The sequence below is a fragment of the Mugil cephalus genome, chromosome 2 (assembly GCF_022458985.1).
Source record: "Mugil cephalus isolate CIBA_MC_2020 chromosome 2, CIBA_Mcephalus_1.1, whole genome shotgun sequence".
In the NCBI taxonomy this organism is placed as follows: Eukaryota; Metazoa; Chordata; class Actinopteri; order Mugiliformes; family Mugilidae; genus Mugil; species Mugil cephalus.
This window is the reverse complement of record NC_061771.1, coordinates 24,490,844-24,512,267: the sequence shown is the minus strand read 5'-3', so window position 1 is coordinate 24,512,267 and position 21,424 is coordinate 24,490,844. Positions and strand designations below refer to the sequence as shown.

Here is a 21,424-nt window from a genome sequence, read left to right as displayed (position 1 = left end):
CATAAAAGAAAGGCGAGTTATCGTGCTGTGGTCAACCCTAAAATTTCAAAATTTGATTTATATGCGTGGCTTCATGCAAAGAACAAGAACTGGCTACCAGGTGTTAACATCTTTTCCAAATGCAAATGTCTGCTTGAAAAAGTGTATTATCAATAATCCACCACACACATTCTCCGTCACTGCTTTATCCAACACAAAGAAAGGTTGTGGTTGGTTTTATTCCAGTTACGGGGCAATAAAAGTTGGGTTTATACATGCGCAGGTTAATTTACATGCACTCCAAACCTGGGTGATGGACTTCTTCGTTGGTCTGTGTGTACTGTTAGTTTCTTTTTTGTTTTTCTTCCTTTTTTATCTAAACGTGTTTCTTGTGTGTGCATCTTTTTGCAGCAGCTGCTTTGCCCTATGAGGGGAAATTATGTTTGTTATTTGTTTTTGTAGATGTGGTTATAGGGCTGGGGATAATATGTTCTTCCAATTAACACTTGAGTAGTGCAGCTGGTAAGACACCCACATCCCAACGCTACTTGATGATCATGATCAGTTTTTTTTTTTTTTCTTCTTTCGTGGGTTAAAAGAATAAAATAAATCTTCCCTCATTAAAACTACTCCTTTTTTTGTGTCACGTGGTGACCCTGCTCTCTTCCCATTCATTAAACATGACCGGTTTGTTTCGTGTGACTGCATTTGTGTTTATTTTGGTGAAGCTGAGCTACCTCCACTGCAACGCTGTGAATAACCACCGCAGAGGTTGAAACATGGACTCTCCCGTGGTGTTTATACGCTGCTGACGTACAGCGTCAGTCCTGCTGCTCGAAGCTCCACAACAACTTCGAATATAATATTATTTCAGTTGCCTTCATGTGGTTGTTTTAAACTGTGCACGGTGTTTTAGCGTTAGCTGCTTTCAACTCATCCATATATCTTTTTCTGTGCATCCCGCTGTGAGAAATATACTCTGTGTCCTGCCTGTTGGGATTAGTGCAATAACATAAGCTGTGTGCTTGAAAATCTGATCCGAGTGCTTGAGGTGAGTCGCATTCGCAGGCGCTGGATCCAAATTGCGTCCCAAACCACCTGCGAATATGCTTTAAATCTTCTCAGAATGTGGTGGATTTGATATCCGCACTTTATTATTATTATTATTATTGTTGTTGTTGTTGTGGAGACTTGGCAGCAAAATGTGTGTTTGGTTTTACGTAAGTGAAAAATCTGAAGGTGGCCTCTCAGGGTAGAGGAGCACGGATGAATTTAAGGTGTGGTGGAGGCTGGTGGAGAGGAGAGGGACTGGGGACGGGGCAGGTTTTAGTGCAGCAGTAGACAGCGGGTTCCCTTAAAAAATGGACACCATCTTGTGGAAAGACGAATCTCGTCGTGAGGCGGTAGAAGTTAAAATATAACAACGCGCGGCTGTTGGGTGAGATGGCTCCGAACGAACACGTGAGGTAACAGGAGACGGAGGAAGAGACGTCCCAGAGAGGGAGCGATGCTAAAGGAATGTAGGCTCGGGCTCGTTTGACCCGAGAGGTCAGCAGCGAACGGTAGGAGGAGTGGGAGGGTGAGAAAAGCTGTTGCTTTTCGCTGCCTGAGGATTCACCGCTCTGCAGCACCATGCTGGAGAGCAGCTTTTCGCCAACACACCTTACATAAAGTGTTGACAAAGCTATCATTTACACTGCGGTAATTATCTGCTTTGTCAGAAAGGCTAAATATTAAACCCAAAACCGCAAATAAGAGCAACGTTTCTTCCCACGCGTTTCCTTCATGCGGTGTTGATGTGTTCCAGGAGAAACTTAAGATGTGCCAGCCGCAAATCCCTTTCTCAGTTTTCTTACAGGAAACCTCACGGTCAACTCCGACTTACTGACCAACCGGTTTTCTCTACCAACTCTACCTCCTGTTATTTTTTTAAAACATCTCTCTCTGTCTCTTCTTCATATTAATTTTCAACTTCACATGAAAGAGATGTGTTTTTCAATCCATGCCCCTTTGTGCACATCCTCACTTCACATCTTCTTACTCTTCATAGTTCTTATACAGTAGATCCTGATTATTCTACATGCTTTGTGTCGAGAGCCATTGCTGGTTGGCTGAGACCTCCACCTTGCAGCACACCTGGCTCCAGGAGCTCGTCTGTTGCGTTCCATACACTCAAGCGGGTTTTGAACGGTTTATTCCAAGCTGATGTCACGACGACCAGTTGCTCTACGCTTTATTCATCCTCGGCAGTATTCACATATTTGAATCAGTTCAAAACGAGAAGAGCCAGCTTCGTTGTTTTGCTTTTGTCACTTCTGCTTCTTTTTCAATGCAATGGTTCTCAGCTGAACGGTGAATCCGAGATATCTCTCTGAATCGGCTGAAGAGCTGCAGGCAGTGGTTCGACTAATGCCACCGGTGCAGGAAACGAAACCCAAACTAGTCCCAACACTGGCAAAAGGCTAAACATTCATGCAACAAGCTATGACGCATTTTCAATGGAAAGTACCGATATGTAGAGTTGGGCTGGGTGGTATACCGGTTCATACAGGATACCGTTATGATATGGAGATATGGGGCTGTTTTATTATACAGCATACTGAACGCTGCTCTGCGAGACACTGTTTCAGACCGGACCATTTTCAGTGTAGTGCTTCTAAACACGCATGGTGTGACTGTGTCACTTGTAGGTGTGGTGAAGATGGAAAGGTCGAAAGAATGAAGCAGCAGAACGAGAAAACTTATGCCAAATAAAAGGTGCTGTGTCGGTTGTTTGGGTTCCTGTTTTTTAGGGTGACCAGACTTCCCCAGTTTCTAGGGACAGTCCCCAATTTTAGCTTTATGAATGAGAAAAAAAGATGCGCGTAGTCTACAATTATTACGGTAGTCGGTTGTGCTGCTGTAGACTTTACAGACATAGCAGTTTAAATATGTTTAAATATGAATAAATATGTCGTAATAAATTAAACCGTAATTGTCCCTGAGATCCATGCAAATTAAGCTGATGATAGGCGATGCAATGACTAATTGTAATATGTTGGCTTCACCAGTTCCACGCAGCCCCGTTGAATTCATGACTCCACCAGGGACCTGTGTTGTTCCTGGCTTTTTTGTCACTCCTACTGTAAACACATTGTAATTACGAAAAATACATGCAAAGTCTTTCCCTGACTTATGTACAGGCCTTATATAAGGCCTAAGATCTCAACTTCATTGTCAGTGTTAATAAACAACGAACATAAACAACCTTGTTAAGAATCCAAAGATGAATATAAAGATATTCCCTGAGCCGTGTCCCTATTGTGTTTTTATAGGCTTTTTGCAACTTTGTCAGTCCTCATTGATTATTACTTTACAAAAAGCACATGTCATACGATCGGCATCTTATTAACAAAATACTAAAAGTCCTGATTTGAAAATATTAAGCTTGTCATTTTGAATTGTCATCTTGAATTACTGACAGAAAATTATAAAAAAAAATAGAGCTGTCTTCTAAAATTTGTCGGCCATCTTTGTTGCTGAGCTTCAGGATTTTCCTTCCTTGTAGTTTTGACAGTGGATATACAGTGGATTCAGTTGAAGACGGCTTATTCTTCACGGACACGTCATCGAGAAGCTAGCCTTAGCATTCAGCGGGTTTTCCACCTCGATATGCCTCCACTGCTTTGCTATTCTCTTTCAAGCCTCACTTGTTCACCTTCATTTTCTCTGTGCATGTCATCCTCCGTTTCTCTCTGGCTTATGTTTGCGAATCCATTTTGAAACACTCCCCTCTTGACATGCCTGATGCTTCTTTGTTATCAAGATAAACTACTGAACATGTTGCCGCTTCCAAACAGGTTAGTTCTGCTTTCTTCCTGGGTCTTCATGGCATCAACATTCATCCCCCCTTCCCTCCATCCCTTCCTCTTTCTGTGTTTAGCTCTCTTGCCTGGCTGCAACCTGCAAGCCCCTGCTGTCCGCTTGGCTAACTGTCTCTGCATTATGTATAAGTGAGCTGCACCTCAAACACTTTCCTGCTGATAAGACTTGAGGTTTTCTTTTATCACCTTAGAGATGATGTAGAATGTAATGATGCGACCTATTTTTCTTCGTACCTGGGTAATGTAACATTCTTCTGGTGTTCTGTTATTTTAAAGCGCCGTGACAAGACCTTTACATTTCTCCTAGACTTAATGAACATGAGTCAGCGGTGCAGTTGTCGTGCCAGTTTTGTCAATTGGATGTCACGAAGGAGTGTCATCCATGTTATCTCTGAAGTGGCTACAAAAGTTCAAATCTTATTCATTTCTTACTTGGTCTTTTATGTTTGGAGGCTGTGGAAACCGTGGATCTGGAGGGAACTTTATAAAATCTTTGAAGTCTTAAAATTAATGATAGATTGGTCTTCAAAATAGTTCGGGTCATGGAGTGTAAGGGCTGTGGCAGTCGGCTTTTTGGCCAATTTAACATGTTCGCTTTGGCGCCTCTTGCAGACAAAGGCAAACTCACAGTTGCTGCATCTTTGTTTCCGGTAGCTTTGATATCTGTTCAGCGTAACCAGATTTGGGTATTTGCTGGGCAGGTAAAGGTTTGTCTGAGGTAAAAGATTCAGGATATCTTGATTTCAGTTCTCAAAGGGGACTTAAGACATGGCGTCATCTGTTGCGTTGGTTTTGACCACTATCTTAACTCTCAGGAGACCCCCAAACTTATGGAAATAAACTGGTGCTACATCTTCTCAAATGAATGCTTTTTGTGTTCTGTTCTTTAGATTACCTGACAATGCATGTTAACTCGTATACGCGTACACAGGGTCTGCAGTCCTTGTATTGCTGTGTAAATTGAGTATAGGCAAAAAAGAAAATCTTCTTTTGACTTGAAGGCAGATCGTCTGCACTGCAAAAACTCTTGAGCTCTTATTTCACAGTGTGAAAGCACAGGCTGAACAGTGCCATCAAACACCATTCAAGCACTTTGCCAGAAGGGTCCTTTTTTTTTTTTTTTTTTTTTTTTTTTTTTTTTTAATGCAAGCTTCAATTAAGGTCCAGGCAGTGTGCGACTGTATGAAACTGCGACTGCGACACAAATGACATGTTAATTAGCAGCACTGTTCATAGCAAACAGAAATCAAGCCACGATGAACCAGCAAGGGAATTTCCAGCAGTACTGTACCCATGTGGTTTCAGGCAACTGCTGTCTATTCTGTGAATTCCTGGGGCACACAGTACAAATGCAATATATGACAGGAAGCTTGTGGGAGAATTTCCAGCTTGAACAATGGACCCATTAATTAAGTGGGTGTCAGTGAAAGAGAAGCCTATACTGGGAAAGGATCACTGCTAATTAGTGCTATACTCGAACGAGGTAGCTCTTGGTGCTTTAATTTCCATTGGTCACATTAGCTACAGTGGCATTTGTAGCCTAAATGAATCACAAACAAAGATTATTTGTGCAGCACATGAAATTATTTCAACTTCAGTATCATCAAACCCTGGACGTGATGTTAAGACTGCCCATTATGTCTACAGATCGTATGTACTCACGTGATATTTGCCTTGATGTCGAGAGTGGATGGTCATGTTTATGAGCACAGTTGCATAAAGCCAAATAGTAGAAGCCAGCTTTGGGGCAAATTAAGTCAGATGTGTCAACCTCCATTGCATTGGCCCGTTTTTTTTTTTATCCTGTAAGGCTGTTGCTGCAGCATTTTTATCTCTATCAAGTAACAGCAGCGATTTTCTAGCCAAAGAGAATGTCGATACTTTGCTTAGTATTATTGTGACAAAAGGTTTGACATGATAACACCAACTTGTAGGCGTCAACCCTGTTTCTAATTGTTGTGGTATTATGGTGTGAGGTTCTATTTGTCAGATGTTGATTAGATAGCCGACAAGCTAGCCACATCTGCAAAATCTTTGCAGCAGAAAATTGGTCTGAAGTTGCAATGAATGAAGGTGAAGTTTGTCAGGCCAATCAAATCGTTTCGGCAGTCTTGCGGTGAGGAGTAATAGTGACATAATCATACACCGGGGTTAAATTTGTTTCCAACAAATGGCTCTAATTCGTTGTAGGACTATCCAATCGGGTGCAGAGGTATTCGTTCCCCTGTACCTGTTGAAAGACTCCCCACAGGGTTAATCCAAGCTACTGATGAGCTAATTATTCTAAATTTCTATTTCAACTTGCATGCAGTCGGTGAGAGAGATTTGGTTGAAAAATGGCCTTTTCCCACATTCTAATTCCACAGGGTTTTAAATTTTAAACCAAAAACTAAAGAAACAGTAAAAATAAATCGACCCTTTTATGAGCTTTGGTGGTTTCAGGACTTCGTCTCCACACTGCCAACTCAATAACCAACACCACTCAGCTCACTACATTATTCCCTTTGAGGTCCCCTCACAGCTGCCAAATCAGTTGAGTCCCATTTGAGCTCAGCTGATGGCCGGCGTGTGCAGGAAGCTGCAGAGTGAATAACGCGATGCAGAAACCATCTTAATGATCTCCCTTCGCCTTTCCTCATGCACTCAGTCCGGTAGGAGCCACAGAGAAAACCATTAGCCCGTTGGATGACTTATGGCTAGCCCACCAATACATCTAAAAACAATTTGCTTATGAGGAGGGCTACAGGTCACAGCTGCTAGATCCTTGTGGGACGGAGAGAGGCCGCTTATTGATCGATTCTCTCTGCCGCTGATTAGCTCCTGAATGTCTCATTAAACGTCAGTCGCTCGTTTAATGAGACACTCACAATCGATAGGGATGTCCTTCATATTGTGTTGATGGTTTGATTGAGAGTAACTCTGGATTATGGTGAATGGCGATTAGTATGGGCTCTGGTAGGCGAGACTCTAAATGCACTGATGCGGTTCATTGATCATTCGTATCTCGCTGTTTTTAAAGCAACATATTTTTTTGTTGATGTGTTTTCAATAGTCACAAAGCTCCATCCTTTCCAGATAAAAGAAAGTGATTAAATGTGGAGGTGATGCAGTCTGGTGTAACCCGCCGTCTGATTTCATTATGGTCCGTGTTTTAACTGATAGAGGGGGAAAAAACAACCTCTCCATGCAATTGGATAGACCTACAAACCTTCAGGGTGAACAAATTCAACTCCATAGCCTTCAGATTATGTGTATGACTACTTTGCTGTAACTCCTCGTCTCACCAGATCTCATCATTAGTTCCCATCGGGGTGATTCCAGATCAGCTTTTGTCCCGACAACAGTATTATAAGGTGGGGGACGTTCGGACGCTTCTCCAGGCTAGAGACGGCGTGAAGACCTCCAAAAGTTACATATCTCAGGCCTCAAATCCTGGTGTGTTCTTGGTCTGGTCTGGTCTGGTTTGGTCTGGTTTTTAGATACCTAAAGTGTTTCATCATGCGAGACGAGATGACACACCGTTCCTGCATTATATCTGCAGATTTGTGTCACATAGTAACGGGTTATAAACGATAAAGGAATAAGATACATTCAACAAATGCCTCGAGACAGAACGAGGAATGTTATCAGTCCTTTTGTTAACTTACCACTTAATTACAATTACAACTAGCCATGAGTTGGGCTTTCATTCGGCGATTTTCGCTTAAAAGAAATCTGCAAATGATGGGACTGTTTTCAAAAAGAATTCACATCATTATAGAGACTTCCAGTCCCACTGGTGCAACTGATAACACCAATGACGACTTTATTCTGCTAATGAAATTCGCTTCCAGGGCTCGGCTGTTGTGCATGCTGGTCTCCTGTCATGTCTTACTGGGCCACTGCACGAAAGCTGCATAAAATCTGTTCTGTGATATCAAGGGGATTGTTATCGCTTAAAAAAGAGAGCAATTATTGGAACAAATCCGTCCGTAATTGCCACCGGTCAGTCAAGTCTACTGGTGTTCATTGAGTGTTTTTTCTTTGTTTTGTATATTTCTACATTGTAGGTTAATGCCGAAGGCGTATGTGGAATTATGTAGTGACCACAAACCAGAATATGTTTTATATTTTATGTTTTAAGTAGCTGCCGTTCGATGTGATGAGAGTTTTGTGCACTCTTTCTATTCTCAGCTTCTTGTTGTGGTCACCTGGGACGGTTTTCCCACAGCGTTGAAGGAGTTCCCAGAGGTGATGAGCACTTATTGGCAGCTTTGCCTTCGCTCTTTGATTTAAATCTTAATTGTGTTTAGGTTGAGTGTTAGAGGCCGGGTTATCTGATCTGGATCTGGATCTGGATCTGGTAATCTGACTAATTTTTTTCAATTAGCCCTTACGTAGTCTGGAGGTGTGTGTTTGAACTCATTGTTTTAGTGAAAATCAAATGACGATCCCACTGAGAGCATAGTGTTGGGACGGCATGTCGCTGGCATGTTCTGTTAAGCGTGTCTCGAATTTTGAATAAATCACAAACATTGTTGTCAGCAAAGCACCGTCACAACTCTTCCTCCATGCTTCATGGAGAAACCAAGCACTCACCTTTTCTGTGTGTCACAAAGACATGGTGGTCGTAAACGAAAATCTCATCAGACCAAAATCCACATTTCCACCGGTCTAATGTCCATTTGTGGTGCATTGGTCCAAGGACTGTCCTCAAGGGGAACGCGAGGTCTTTGGCGGCGAGTTGGATGGACTGTGTGCGCTTGATGGGACCCAGAGGGAGTGTGTCATGAGAAGAGCTTTGGAGACCTGGCTTAGGACACAGTACGTCTGTGCCCGGCTTCAGACTCTGTGGGCAGACACTATTTTGTTGGTGTTTACATCCTTCCCTCAGCGGACAACGACAAGGAGACACCATTGACGAGAAACACCACGAGATGACACAATCCAATGCCGCTTTTGCTACGCAAGTGACCAAACAACCATATGAGACATTTATGAGACATGAGTTTTGCCAACTTTTTTCGTATATTTTTTTTTTACAGTGATAATACTGTAAATTTTTTGATTACACTTTTTATTTTTCTTTAATATGTGTTTACTTTTATATGCAACAAAGCTACGGTGACAAAGTAATTTCCCTCGTGGATCATTAAAGTCTCTCATATTCTAATTCTCTTCTTCTAGTTGTTCTTCCTCAGTAGTAGCTTCTTTGATTGTATGGTGATGGCCATGAAGTCTCCTCTGAACACATTGAGGTTGAGATGTGTCTCAAACTGGGACTCTGATACATTTATTTGAGCTATAATTGTAGTTGCTGATAGCTGATACATGTATTCGCTGTAGCAAGGGTAGTGTTTGTTGGTGTTCACTACAAAATTATCAACAGGTGCCTACTTTGAAGAATCTAATGTATAAAAATTCTGATTTAACACTTTTCTTCACTGCATAATTTCATATGTTGCCCCTGATCGTTTTGTATGTCTTGAGTATTAATCTATAAGAAAGAAAGAAACACCACTGAATGGAAGGTGTACTTTATGTGTAGGAGGGAAATAAATCGATTCTGCTTTAAACACTGACTCACCTTCCTGTGCTCGGAGACTAAGGAAGAGTGTGTTACTATTATTATTACATCCTGACCCTGAGTGTATGCGTTTGAGACCCATGTGCTCGATGTGTGCATGTGTTGGCATGAAACGTGCGGAGAGGATGCGGAGCAGGAGGGGACGACATGGGAGGCCAGGACGTGACACAGTGGAGTACGACTAAAAGATACACCGCCCACTGTTCATTCAGCTATTTTTTACTTCAGAGATCTGTGATTGCGTTTAGCCACCAATTCAACGAGCTCGGCAGAGCGTAGTCAGCGGTGCATTGGTGTGACGAAGGACAATGGTGCAAATTGGGGAGGGGTAGAGGGGGGGCGGGGGGCGGATCCAATCAGCATAGGCCTCTGTGAATTCAGAGTGTGGAGGAGCAAAGCAATGACAAAAATCCACTCATCCCTGAATATATTTCTGGTGACTTTGCAAGTCGTCTGAGTCACTTCACCGCCTGCCACCCTGCTTTTTTGTCACATTGATGACCCAGAGCCCATGTCGCTGTCTTTCTTTACCTTATTATTAACACAGCTCTAAGCAGCCAGCCAGAGCAGAAATATCACATTCAAAATTATATATATATATGTCTTGTTTTGTTCTCCAAGTGCCTCTCAAAGTTGTCCCTGGGAAGGGATGCAGTTGGGGAAATATTTAACTTGCTACTTCCTTAACATCAGATCATTATGAATAATAACTTGTCTTATGCCGGTTGTATTTCACGGCACAGTATTAAAAAACTGTTTAAGCTATAATGATGCAGCTGTTAAATGGATACTTGGCCAGTATTCAGAAATGTTTGGCAGTCACATTCGTCTCCTCCGATTAGGACCGTGTGTCAGGCATCTGCTGTGACAAACGGGAGACATTACATGCGGTACGCAATACGATCCTGCTCAAACTGCGCCATAAATTCCACATGTGATGTTTGTCCGTTTAAGAGACACTTCTGCAAGAAGTTCAGAAAGTTTGTTGTTAAAGATTGTGAAGTGCAGTTTAGTTTTGTGTGAAACTGTCCAGCAATCTACATCTCTTGTTGTCGAACAACACCAACTCAAATTACAGTGAATCCTCAATATAACGCGGTTCACCTTTCGCAGCTTCGCTGTTTCACAGATGTTTTTAGTTTTTTTATGCTTTTTTTTTAACAGTGCATTTTACAGTACATTGTGTTCTATCAAAACACAGGTTAATACACTAATACACAAGGCTCGTGTGTACATTTTACAGTTTAAATGAAGTCTCTGGGTGATAGTATACCTGAGCAGTAGACCTTTAAAAAACTGTGTTTTTTGCGTGTGTTTTTTTTTTTCGGACATCCCATTCATTTTCAATGGGAAAATAATGGGACTTACGTCACAAAAAATTAATATTTTGGAAAGAAAAGTAATAACATACCGATCCCGATCGAACCGCACATTTTGATATACAACTCGCCAGTTAAGGGACCAAAAAAGGGAGGAAGATGAAAAATAAAAATAATTAAAAATAAGAAGAAGAAACACGTGGGATAAAAAAAACAGAAAAAAAATAAAGCTGACTACTTCACGGATTTCGCCTATCGCGGGTTCTTTTTGGAACGTAACCCCCGCGATAAACGAGGGTTCACTGTATTATAATTTATCAGATACATCCATCTGTTGAAGGGGTTGAACTGACGGATACAGACGCTGAACTGCTGAATGATATCCCAGAAACAACGTAGTGAATACAGCCCGGACAGTAAACACCTCGTAAACGGCATGTGTTGCGATGCTCCATCGACCCGATGGAGCAGCAGCAGTGATTAGAAATGCCTAAACAGGCCAAGAAAGCCCCAAACAACATAGGTGTAATTAATCATGTAGAAGAGGTAAGAAATTCCTCTGCATTGTTTGTCAGCATCAGTACACACTGTTGGAATCTAGGACTGATCTCGTCACAGTTACCTACGTGTAGGGAGCAGGACAAACTGATTTGTCTTTATGTAAAAATATGAAAAACTGCTGCATTTTTGCTGATTTATGTAATTGTAAAGTGAATTTCTTTGGGGTTTTCAAACTAGCCTGGGGACCTGACTTTTATGTTTTCTCTGAGTTCACTCATACGAGTGACATTCAAGTTATGTTTGTTTTTAACAAAGGTGTCCATTTTTATTTCTGTCTGACTTGTTTTCTCGATAGTTATCTCGCCAGCCACAGCAGTTCACCACCTACCTCCACCGATGTAGGTTTCAAAATTCACCTTGTGGGGAAACCCAAACGTGACTTGTTATGATTTGAACACAACTTTGAAGCTGATGTAAAGAATATAAGATAAGTTTGGGGTTATTTGTATTCCTTAATGGGTGTCTAAAACCTAGAAATTATGCCTTTTGCTAAAACAGTACAGTTTATTCCCGCTGCCAACAAAGTATCAGATGACAGAAGTGTATGTCTTTGCTGAGACTGCGCAAACATCCAAAGCCAGTGACACAGATGTTTGTTCTGAGAAGTATTTGGTTTCTCTTGGTTTCCTATATCTGAACAAGACTGGAAACTACTAGGGTTGGGTACTGATTAATTCTGATTACTACCTGGTACTGATTTACTCAATCGAATCGATTCAGTTCCAATTTAAAAGGTCCTGATTCGGTTTTCTATCAGTTCACTTAGAGAGATCTCTGTTTCTAACAATTTTACTTTGTTTTGTGACATTTTCACAAAACTAATATTGTCATTCAGTGCGTTTACATGGACATTGGAAAAAAAAGAAAGAAAAAGAATTATTTCCTTAATCGGACAATGTAAGTACATGTAAACACGTTACTCCAATTAAAACCGGAGTTCTCCTTATCCAGTTAAGACTCCCAGATAATGCGATTGGAATTCATTTTTCTCTGCCATTTGCATGCTAGACAACCGCTGCGCTGGCATCTGAACCCGGAACAAAAACATCCAAGAAAGCTGGTCGCAGAAGAAGAAGGCAAACAGAGCCGGTAGAAGAACCACCTGAGGGATAGCGCATATCTAACCTGCACCAAAAGTAGTGCACACATTATGTATGAGATTAAAAGAGCTGTACTATCTGCTGCATGAACGACTCTTGTTTATTATACGACCTATTAGGTTAACTGGAAAACGGGCCATATTAACGTGGTATTAACCCACTGAGAAGACACATATCGCCACCTAGTGTGGAGGAGGAGAACATGTTCCCGTCAGTTGTTGGATTTTCTCCGCTGCATGTAAACTGGGACAAGGTCTGTAGTCAGAAAGTCGAATTTCGAGCATAGCTCTGTTAAGCTCTGCATGTAAACGCACTGAATGAGTCCAGAGATTTGTCATAACTCAGTGATGATGAAAAGGCCTAAATACACATTTTTCAGTATTTTCAAACCAAGAAAACCCTTCAATAAAAAGCTTAACCTTGTAACAGAGTAGAACTTCTCCTGCTCCACATGTGTTCTTGTGATGTGATGGTGCGACTAGTTGAAGTGTGCGCGTGGAATACAAAGTATCATCATATGGAAAAATAACATGTAAAAAACGGTGATAAATAATAACGTTGTCAGGTTCCATCCTTGAACAAGAAATGAGTAAATACTCATATCCGGCTCCAGCCCTAAATAGCATGACTAATGAATTGTAGTTAATGAGCTGTTGGTTTAGTAAGCCTGGCGTAGATATTGTGTTTTTTATCGTTGTAAACATTAACTGCCGTCTACAGCACATGTGCAGAAGGCTCCTTGCTCCTTTAATGACGGTTAAAATCATCAAGCGGAACAGTTTAATAATAATGTTAAGTCTTTTTTTTTTTCCTTCTTCTCGTAAAGTGGCTTCAATTAAAGATTGAGTGTTTCCGATTATGCACTCAGCAGATTGTGATATCGGTCTTCGTGTCCCTGTTCTCATTAGTGCAGAACAGAAAGTCCAACACTAAGACGTCGCTGCTCAGTCTGCTGCTACCCAGCATCCTTCACTCGCCGCCGTCCTTAGCCTTGGCCCTGATTGCTTCACATCGGCGGGACCTGCACCTCTTACTCTTCTCTAATTAGTCGGACGTCCGTCTGTTTAAATAAATAGCGCCCGGATCAATGCCCTGTCCTCCTTTCTCTCTCTAATGGTCTGCTCTCTTGTCACGGTTTCTTTCTGTCAAGGCACCGCGAGATATCTATATCACCAGTCTGACCAGCGGTGGCCTTTTAACGGGCTCATTTCATAACACGATCTCAGCCTCGCTGTCTGTGTGATTACACTTAACTCTTGAAATAGCTCAAATATATATATAGATATATTTTTAGTTATATTTTGTAATGGCCACCACTTGTTCTGCGAGTGTGATGACCCAAAACTGACCTGGGCTAAATTTCATTACCTTTTCCAGTGATGGTAATCAAACACCCGTCTGGGAAATGTTGAATTAAATGACAAGTTTGCTTGTTTGGTGCTGACACTCCAAGTCTCTCGGAGAGTTTTGTAATTTAATTTCACCGGCTCTACGCTTTAATTAATTTTTGATGCTGGTAGTTTTTTTTTTTTTTACGTGAATGTGGATTTAAAAAAGGGAAATGAGGATAGACGTCGTTACGGGTGCTCTCCTCACATGCTTAAAGGTTTTAGATCTACTCTAGAGTTTTAGTAAGATGAGAAAATATAAATTTTACTGTTTTATGTTGCTTCTATTATTCAAAAAAAGCTTCTTGCTCTGTTATTTTCTTTTCCTGAACCAGAAGCTGGAGAGGTTTCGGTGAGAAATAGCAGAACCAAAAATTGCACCAAATTGTGGTCACACAACCGGAAATACCAGCAAATGTTAGTAAGATAACATTGTAACCGCCTTTAACATCATCCATAAGAGTTACCACTAAACTCAGCAACACACCAGCACTTTGGATAGAACTGGCTTTCGCCACCATTTGTTTTTCCAAACAAGCTCCTCAAACCCCAGGACTTACTTCCAGGAACACACCTCCATAACATGATGCAGTGTGGTGACAAAGCAAAGCATCGTATGGCAGCACAAACCCTGTGTTTTCTGATTAGGCGCCGAGCAGATTGTGACATCAGTCTTCATCTCCCCATTCTCATTAGCACAGAATGGAAAGGCTTAATGTCTAAACACTGAGACATAGCCGCTCAGTCAGCTGTTACCCGGCATCCGTCACTTGGAGGTATGGAGTAGTAGCACTAGCGAGTCACATTTTAACCAGTGGGTCTCCGTGGGGATGTGTCTTTCACGCCGTTGCCGTTATGTCTCCATTATGGGGCAATGCACCTCAGCAGTTTCCATCCCAGACCAACTTTCCACCCCAAAGAAAAAGAAATTATGGTCGGGGAAGTTGCTTTGGCTTCCTGCAGGTAAAAATATAAATGTGAGATAATCATGACTCAGGAAATTTCTGCAGAGATTCTTGACCAGTAGTAGTATCCAAGTTCAAAAGAAAACCTGCAGTGCTAATTCAGTCATAAGTTATTGAGCTTTTGGGATTTAATAAGGAAATAAATTAATTTGTAATATTACTGTAATAGTTTTTTCCAATTTGTCTTTAAACTTTATCAGGCAGAAAATATAAACTATATTTTATAGGTTTCTTTCATCAATTTTATGTCCTTTTAAGTTGTTAAAGTCGGAGATTTGGTGCTGCCACAGCTCTAGTGTGTAACCCATCCCATATTTTGATGGAGGAGGATTGAAAAGAAGAACCCTGGTAGATGAACCTTTGAAATGGTGAATAGGCTGTGACTCACTGGCATTTTTTCCTCCCTCCCTCCGGTGGTGAAAAGCTTGTAATACTGTCATGCATGGCCGTGATTTGCCAGACAGCCTCCAGCAGCTAATCTAAGCCCCCGCCTCCGCCGTCCATCCATGACAGCGGGCGGGTTATGCCTTTCTTGGTCATTATTCTGACCATGAACGGGATTACAGCGTTCATACCGAAATGACAACTGATAAAAATCTGCAGCCCATACAATGAAGCGACGCCCCGCCAAAGAACCCAACCGCGTAAAAATCTGTTAACCGTGTTACGGCTTGTTTTAACTTAAGAGAGTCGGGGAAAATCCTCCGAAAACCGTAAAAGCCCGGCCATGTGGAGTTTGACAGGGTTTCTTTATTCTTCCCGTCCCTCGGCATCATTAAAAGGAAGGAAGAGTCTTTTCAGGATTAAAGGGTTTTGTAGCCTGCCACAGGCTGTGGACAGCGGATCATTATGCATCTCCTCCGCACTCCTCTACTCCACTTTCACTTCCCTTCCCTTCTTCTTTTCAGCTATGTCAACACTAAAACTGTCAGCTTCCTGCTTCTCACGTCCTTCCTTTCCCCACCCTTTCCCTTCTCACCTAGACCATTCAACTCATTTTACCAGCCCGCCACCACATCTTATCTCATACGTCATAACCTGAGGACGTTAGGTCTACTCATAATGAAGCCTGACAGTCTTGACGAGGCAATAGTATGTTTATAAAGTCGCGTTCCCTGAACTTTTTCTTTTTTGTTTGAAGTCAGTGCACAAATTGCGGTGCTTGATTTGATCGCACATCCAATTAAGGACGACACGTGGCTCATGAAAAAAAGGTAACACTGAGTGGGTTTGGATGTTCTTGTGTTTCAAATTAAACGACGCGTCTGTCTGAGTTAATTTCAGCGACGTCGCTCAGCATAATTCACGTATTTCAGCTTTGCTTCTGAGAAGCGGACGCCGTGTGCCGATTCGTTAGTTGCACTAGCGAACGCGTTCTAATATCACAGTCCTCCGTTAATTCGTATTGTCATGAACATTGTGGTATTGAGCGTTTCTATAGAGCTGTTGTACAGGCTCATAATCCCATAACCCCAATTTTTGTCAGTGGGCTCGTCTACACCACAAACTACCTCATCATTACCACGTTTCTGACACTGATTCAGCATCAAGTGAACATTTTAACAGTCATGAACGTAGATTTACTGCGCAACTGTTCTATAAAAACCTAATAAAATAAGTGTACGCCTCGCACACATTGGTCATTATCCATCATATTTGTCTACAACCATATCATGTGAAATTAGAGAGACGAATATCTGTGAAGTTTCTCCTTAGGTGTGTGTGATGCAACCTGGTGTCAAAGTCTTGTATGATTTTTAAAAACCGCCGTGGTCTGAGTGCTGTCCTAGTTTGAGTTGGCGGAGCAGCCAGGGAGGTGTTGAAATGTTACCATGAGCCATGAGTCACTCCACTGGGTAATGACCACATAAGTGTGGAGACAGGATGGTGTATGTGTTTGTACTCCACTTCATATATTTCGTGGTGTCTCAGGACCTCGACAGGACCAGCAGCAGCCTCACTAAACAGAATCACAGAGTGTGGGGGGATGAAATACTGTCCAGACCCGAAGAAATGTCAAAAAAAATAATAATAATGAAAAAAACTTTCCCAACAACACAGTTTTTTTTTTTTTTGGTCGACAAACTACCTCTTCCATTATACTCAATAAACTCTGTAATTGTAACCAAGCTTTTATGTTATTGCTATAATTATAAGAGACGTTTTCATTAAAATTAAACTATTTTTCAATTTCAGTTTGTAACCGTGTAATTATAAGAAATGCTGAAAAGTTATACCGAGACCAAAAGACCTCCTTCCCCCCACAGCGATAACGACCAAAGTGATCTGAGCTTTTGCCGCACAAAACTTTCGGGACGGGTGACAAAACTTCTCATATTAGAACTAGTCTCGAGTCAGTTTGTCAGCGTTCATGTTCGGCAGTGTGATGGCAGTGACATATGAGAAATCCTGTCCGGCCTGAGCAAGTCTTGTTCACTGGACATGGCTGACATCTGCAAGATGTCTCATCATCTGTGTCATGCCAGCCAGTGAAAGGTTGGCCCTATCTGTCAGACTTTTGTGTGTGCCTAAATAATACTCCGAAGAAGCAAGTGCCAAATTGATTTTGGGTGTGAATTCAATTTCCTGATTCAAAATTGGCACCAGAGATAAATGACTTTTGAACAGTCGTATGTACTCAAAAATAAACAGCTGTGTCTTCACGCTACAATAGTCGTCTAAGCACCTTTTCTTGTTCCGTATGCAAATAACCAAAGACATAATTTTAGAGCGTAGTAGAATATTATAACAGCTCTTTAATGGACCTCGACCTGCTGCTGTATCAGAACCATGAACTGCTGTTTGTTGTGTGCGTGTGTCATGACCAGGGGAAATTATGTAAATCGGGAACAAGTGTCTTTCACTCAATGAAAACACTTGAATTAAGTTATAATCTGTTTATCTCCATCTTGCGCAAAGCTCAGATTATAACTGAAGCCTGGAAGTTTCCATTCTATAGACAGTGTAAAGATGGACGACGAACAGCTCCTCCAAAGTGAAGCCAAAGCAAGTAGAGCTCCCTCTGGTGTCCGGCTACAGTATAATTCTTAAGCCCCACCCCCTTCGGTGGATTGGACTTGGGCCAACTTAAAACACTAAAATACATGTCAATTTTTATTTATTTATTTATTTTTTTTTCAAGGATGGTTTCAGTCATTTTAGGTAGTTATACACTGCCCAGCCAAAAAAAGTCGCCACCAAAAGAAGGTCATGCACTCTTATTATTTCACTGGACCTCCTTTAGCTTTGATTGCAGCGCACATTCGCTGTTTCATTGTTTCGATAAGCTTCTGCAATGCCGCAAGATTTATTTCCATCCAGTGTTGCAGTCATTTTTCACCAAGATCTTGTGTTGTTGATTGGAGAGTCTGACCTCCGTGCAAAGCCTTCTCCAGCACATCCCAAAGATTCTCAATGATGTTAAGGTCTGCACAAGCTATGTGTGAAAATAATGAAAACTCACAAAAAAAGTGAAGGAATAACCTGTTTTTTCAGAATATTCAGATAATCAGCGGTCCTCATTCTTTGGACGTAATATTGCTGAACCAAGACCTGGAACAGGGTAAATCTGGACTCATCAGACCACATGACCTTCTTCCATTGCTCCAGAGTCCAATCGTTGTGCTCTTCAGCAAATTAAAGCCTCTTTTTTCCTGGTTAGCCTCACTGATTAGTGGTGTTCTTCGGGCTACACATCTCTCTGTCAAGGCTGAATGAATTTATCAACACCAAATGCACTGGAACTGTCATGTTTTCACGGGGAATGTGTGCGCTTGAGCAAAAGGCGGCAGAAAAGCAAAAGGAGGAGGTACGCATGGGAGAAAAGACAGAAGAAGAGTACAGAGGAAGCCATTTATCACAGCCAATCCACGAGTCAGCCGGCTTAATGAAGACAGATAGCACCTCTAGTTGTCAACACGAGAAGCTTATCTCTATATTAAGCAGCCCCACTATAAGGAACACACCGGCAACATGTTAGGAGATTGATCTGGAGCATTTAGCGACTGGGTGAACACCTTAATTAGGCTGACGTTTGACACCGGGTCTTGTTTTTCCTCTCCCCGTGGTGGGATGACCTTGTCGCCTCAGTCAGAGCACCACAAAAAGCGCTTTATTCGGTGGAAAACTCGGGTTTTAACTCCTCTCTCACCTACTCAATAGATTTCCCTTCTGCGTGTCGTCTCGTCTTCCTTCCCAGCGTGGTGTTATCTCCGAGGAGACTGCTAGGTCATTGGATTATTATGAGAGATGTGCAGCCCTCACCTTCACAGTCCTTACTGCTGATTAGCTACTTCTCATAATTTATTTGATGTAACTGCTCGGAATAAAAGCAAAAACTGTATAACTCAAGCATTTATGCTTCCTTTCTGATACTTAAGGACTAATCTTTGAAAAAGAATCGACCCCACTTCCTGTAGACGTATTCTGTTGACCTTAAGAGTCCTGCAGTGTCACCTGATCCTGTATTGATCCCCATAGATGGCAAAATACTATTTTGACATTTCTTCTCCTTTCATTGGGAGTTCAAAGGTCAGGGTCAGGTACACAGTAGTGTCTCACGAGACGGCAGGGATTCATCGCCTCGCTGCGGATAACGGAGCTCGGCGAGACAGTTAATTTCTCATCGGCTTGAGGACGCGGCTCCGTGGTGACCCTCTGCTCTCACCTTTCTGCTGGGGTGAATCAGACAAAAAAAGGCTACTGTCTCTCTTTTGGTAAAATGAATATGAAAACAAATGCTCTCGACCCGTCAGTGAAGATGACCTTCTGCATGAAATTTAGTAGCCTGGAAGCCGCCTGCACTTTTATTTTTTGAGGTGGTGAGTTGGTCTGGAGTCTCTCTGTTGGGAGCTGAGTATGCTCCGGTAAAGATCTGCCGAGCCGATCAAATTGTTTCTGTAATTTCTGCAGGCTTTATAAGCTGATGGACAAAAGATTAACATGTCATCTGAGCACCCTGAAGTTGAATTCGTTTACTGCCGTCAGAGAAGCGAGCTGTGTCGAGTCTACTATTGCCCTGGATGGAAAACACTTTACTAATAATTAACAGCATATTTAGGTGCTCTGATTGGACCATCCAGTTGCGTGCAGGGCAGTTTTTTTCATTTGAAATATCTACATGAATCGTTATCAGATTTACAGCCTGATATGAGTCCAGTTTGGCTATGCTAGGCTAGCACTTAAGCATTTTTGAATATATTCTAATATCTCAGTTTTAAGTCTAATTTTTTTCTCTCTTTACTAACATTGGTGAATCTTGTGACTAGAAACTGGCCTGGCCTTTGAGGTAAACGAGAGCTGCAGCAAGAATTTGAAAGCAAGGAAGCCGTCTTGACCTGTTAAACCGAAGTTACCGCATTTCCTCAAATAGTGACCTTTATTTACCTCAGCTGCAGAATATAACATGCTGTTATTTGAAGCAGCTCAAGAGAGACGGGCCTTTCTTTTCTAATTTCCTCTGTTTGCTGCCTTTCACTGCATTTCAGAGGACTCAGTCACCTTACTGACAGTCCTTTTATGGAGAAACATTTTCACAAAGCACATGCAGACACCCATCGTGTTTGGAATATGAAAATAATGCTTTTTTTTAATGAGTAATTGAGAACGAGTGTTAAAAAAATAACACAAGTGTATTCTTGGATATTAAAAACAACATTATGCAGCAAGCACCACTTAATGTGGCCTTGTTTTTTTTTTTTTTTGCCCCTGGCCCTGCATTCATGTCACTCTTTATTTGTCCATAGTTCCGGCTTAATTGACTGGCAGCTTTTTCTCATGAAATACAGCGCGTTCTTTTATACTTGTATCAAAAAGTTCCATCGACTTTCTTTGCGTCAATTTGAAACATTTACGTGCATCATTTCTAGATATGCTTTAACCTGGACGACTGAGAACCTTCCCTTTTTGTTACCTTGTCATCTGGTCTTCACATCAAGGACGTTGTTTAACTTTCAGCTCAAACTCCTTAACTTTACTTGTTTGTCAGATTACATTCAATAACTGCTGCGTACATCGGAGTTAAGGCGGCACACAAAATAACACCTTCATCAGACCTGGCGATAACCACGATCGTTGCCCTGTCGCCGTTGGACCAAGAACTTCATTCAGAGACTATTTCACTGAATCAGTTTATGTATTTGTGGCACAGTCACAAGCTAGAAAACCTGCTGCTGAGGCCGTCACCCTGTGTCTGTCTGTATCATGTTTCAAAGATGCACCACCCAACATGTTTTGTACGTTGTCCGGCGTTATTGATCCCGCTTCCATGTTTCGCTCGACCTGACCAGCGTTGAGGAGGTGTTGTAACGAAAGACAAGATCAAGTTGTAATTCAGTTTCAGGAACTGAGCGCTCTTCATATTCGAGTGTCTGTGTTGGGTTTGTGTTCTGATGGATAATAAAAGAGCTACGGTTACGCTTTTTTTTTTTTGTGTGTGCACGGAAATCTCATCAGGAACTGATAAGGCAATCGATAAAGAATCGGCTCGATGAGCGGAGCTGACAGTGACATTGACACGTGATATTGATTCAATAATCGATTCCCGTCCGTGGGCTTCGCTCTGACGGTTTCCTGTGAGGCTCTAGGAAGGTGAGAGTTTTGTGGTGCACACATTACTAGGACAGAAACCTGTATTTTTTTTTCCCTCTTTAAAATGCGTTTGATGAAATAAATGACTTGCTTTT

The 21,424-nt window shown here is 41.7% G+C and overlaps 1 protein-coding gene across 3 annotated transcripts in view; it reads left to right on the top strand.

Moving 5' to 3' along the window:
• rptor (regulatory associated protein of MTOR, complex 1) overlaps positions 1 to 21,424 on the top strand; it is a 177,767-nt gene that overhangs the window by 22,652 nt on the left and 133,691 nt on the right. The gene's annotated exons all lie outside the window — the stretch shown is intronic.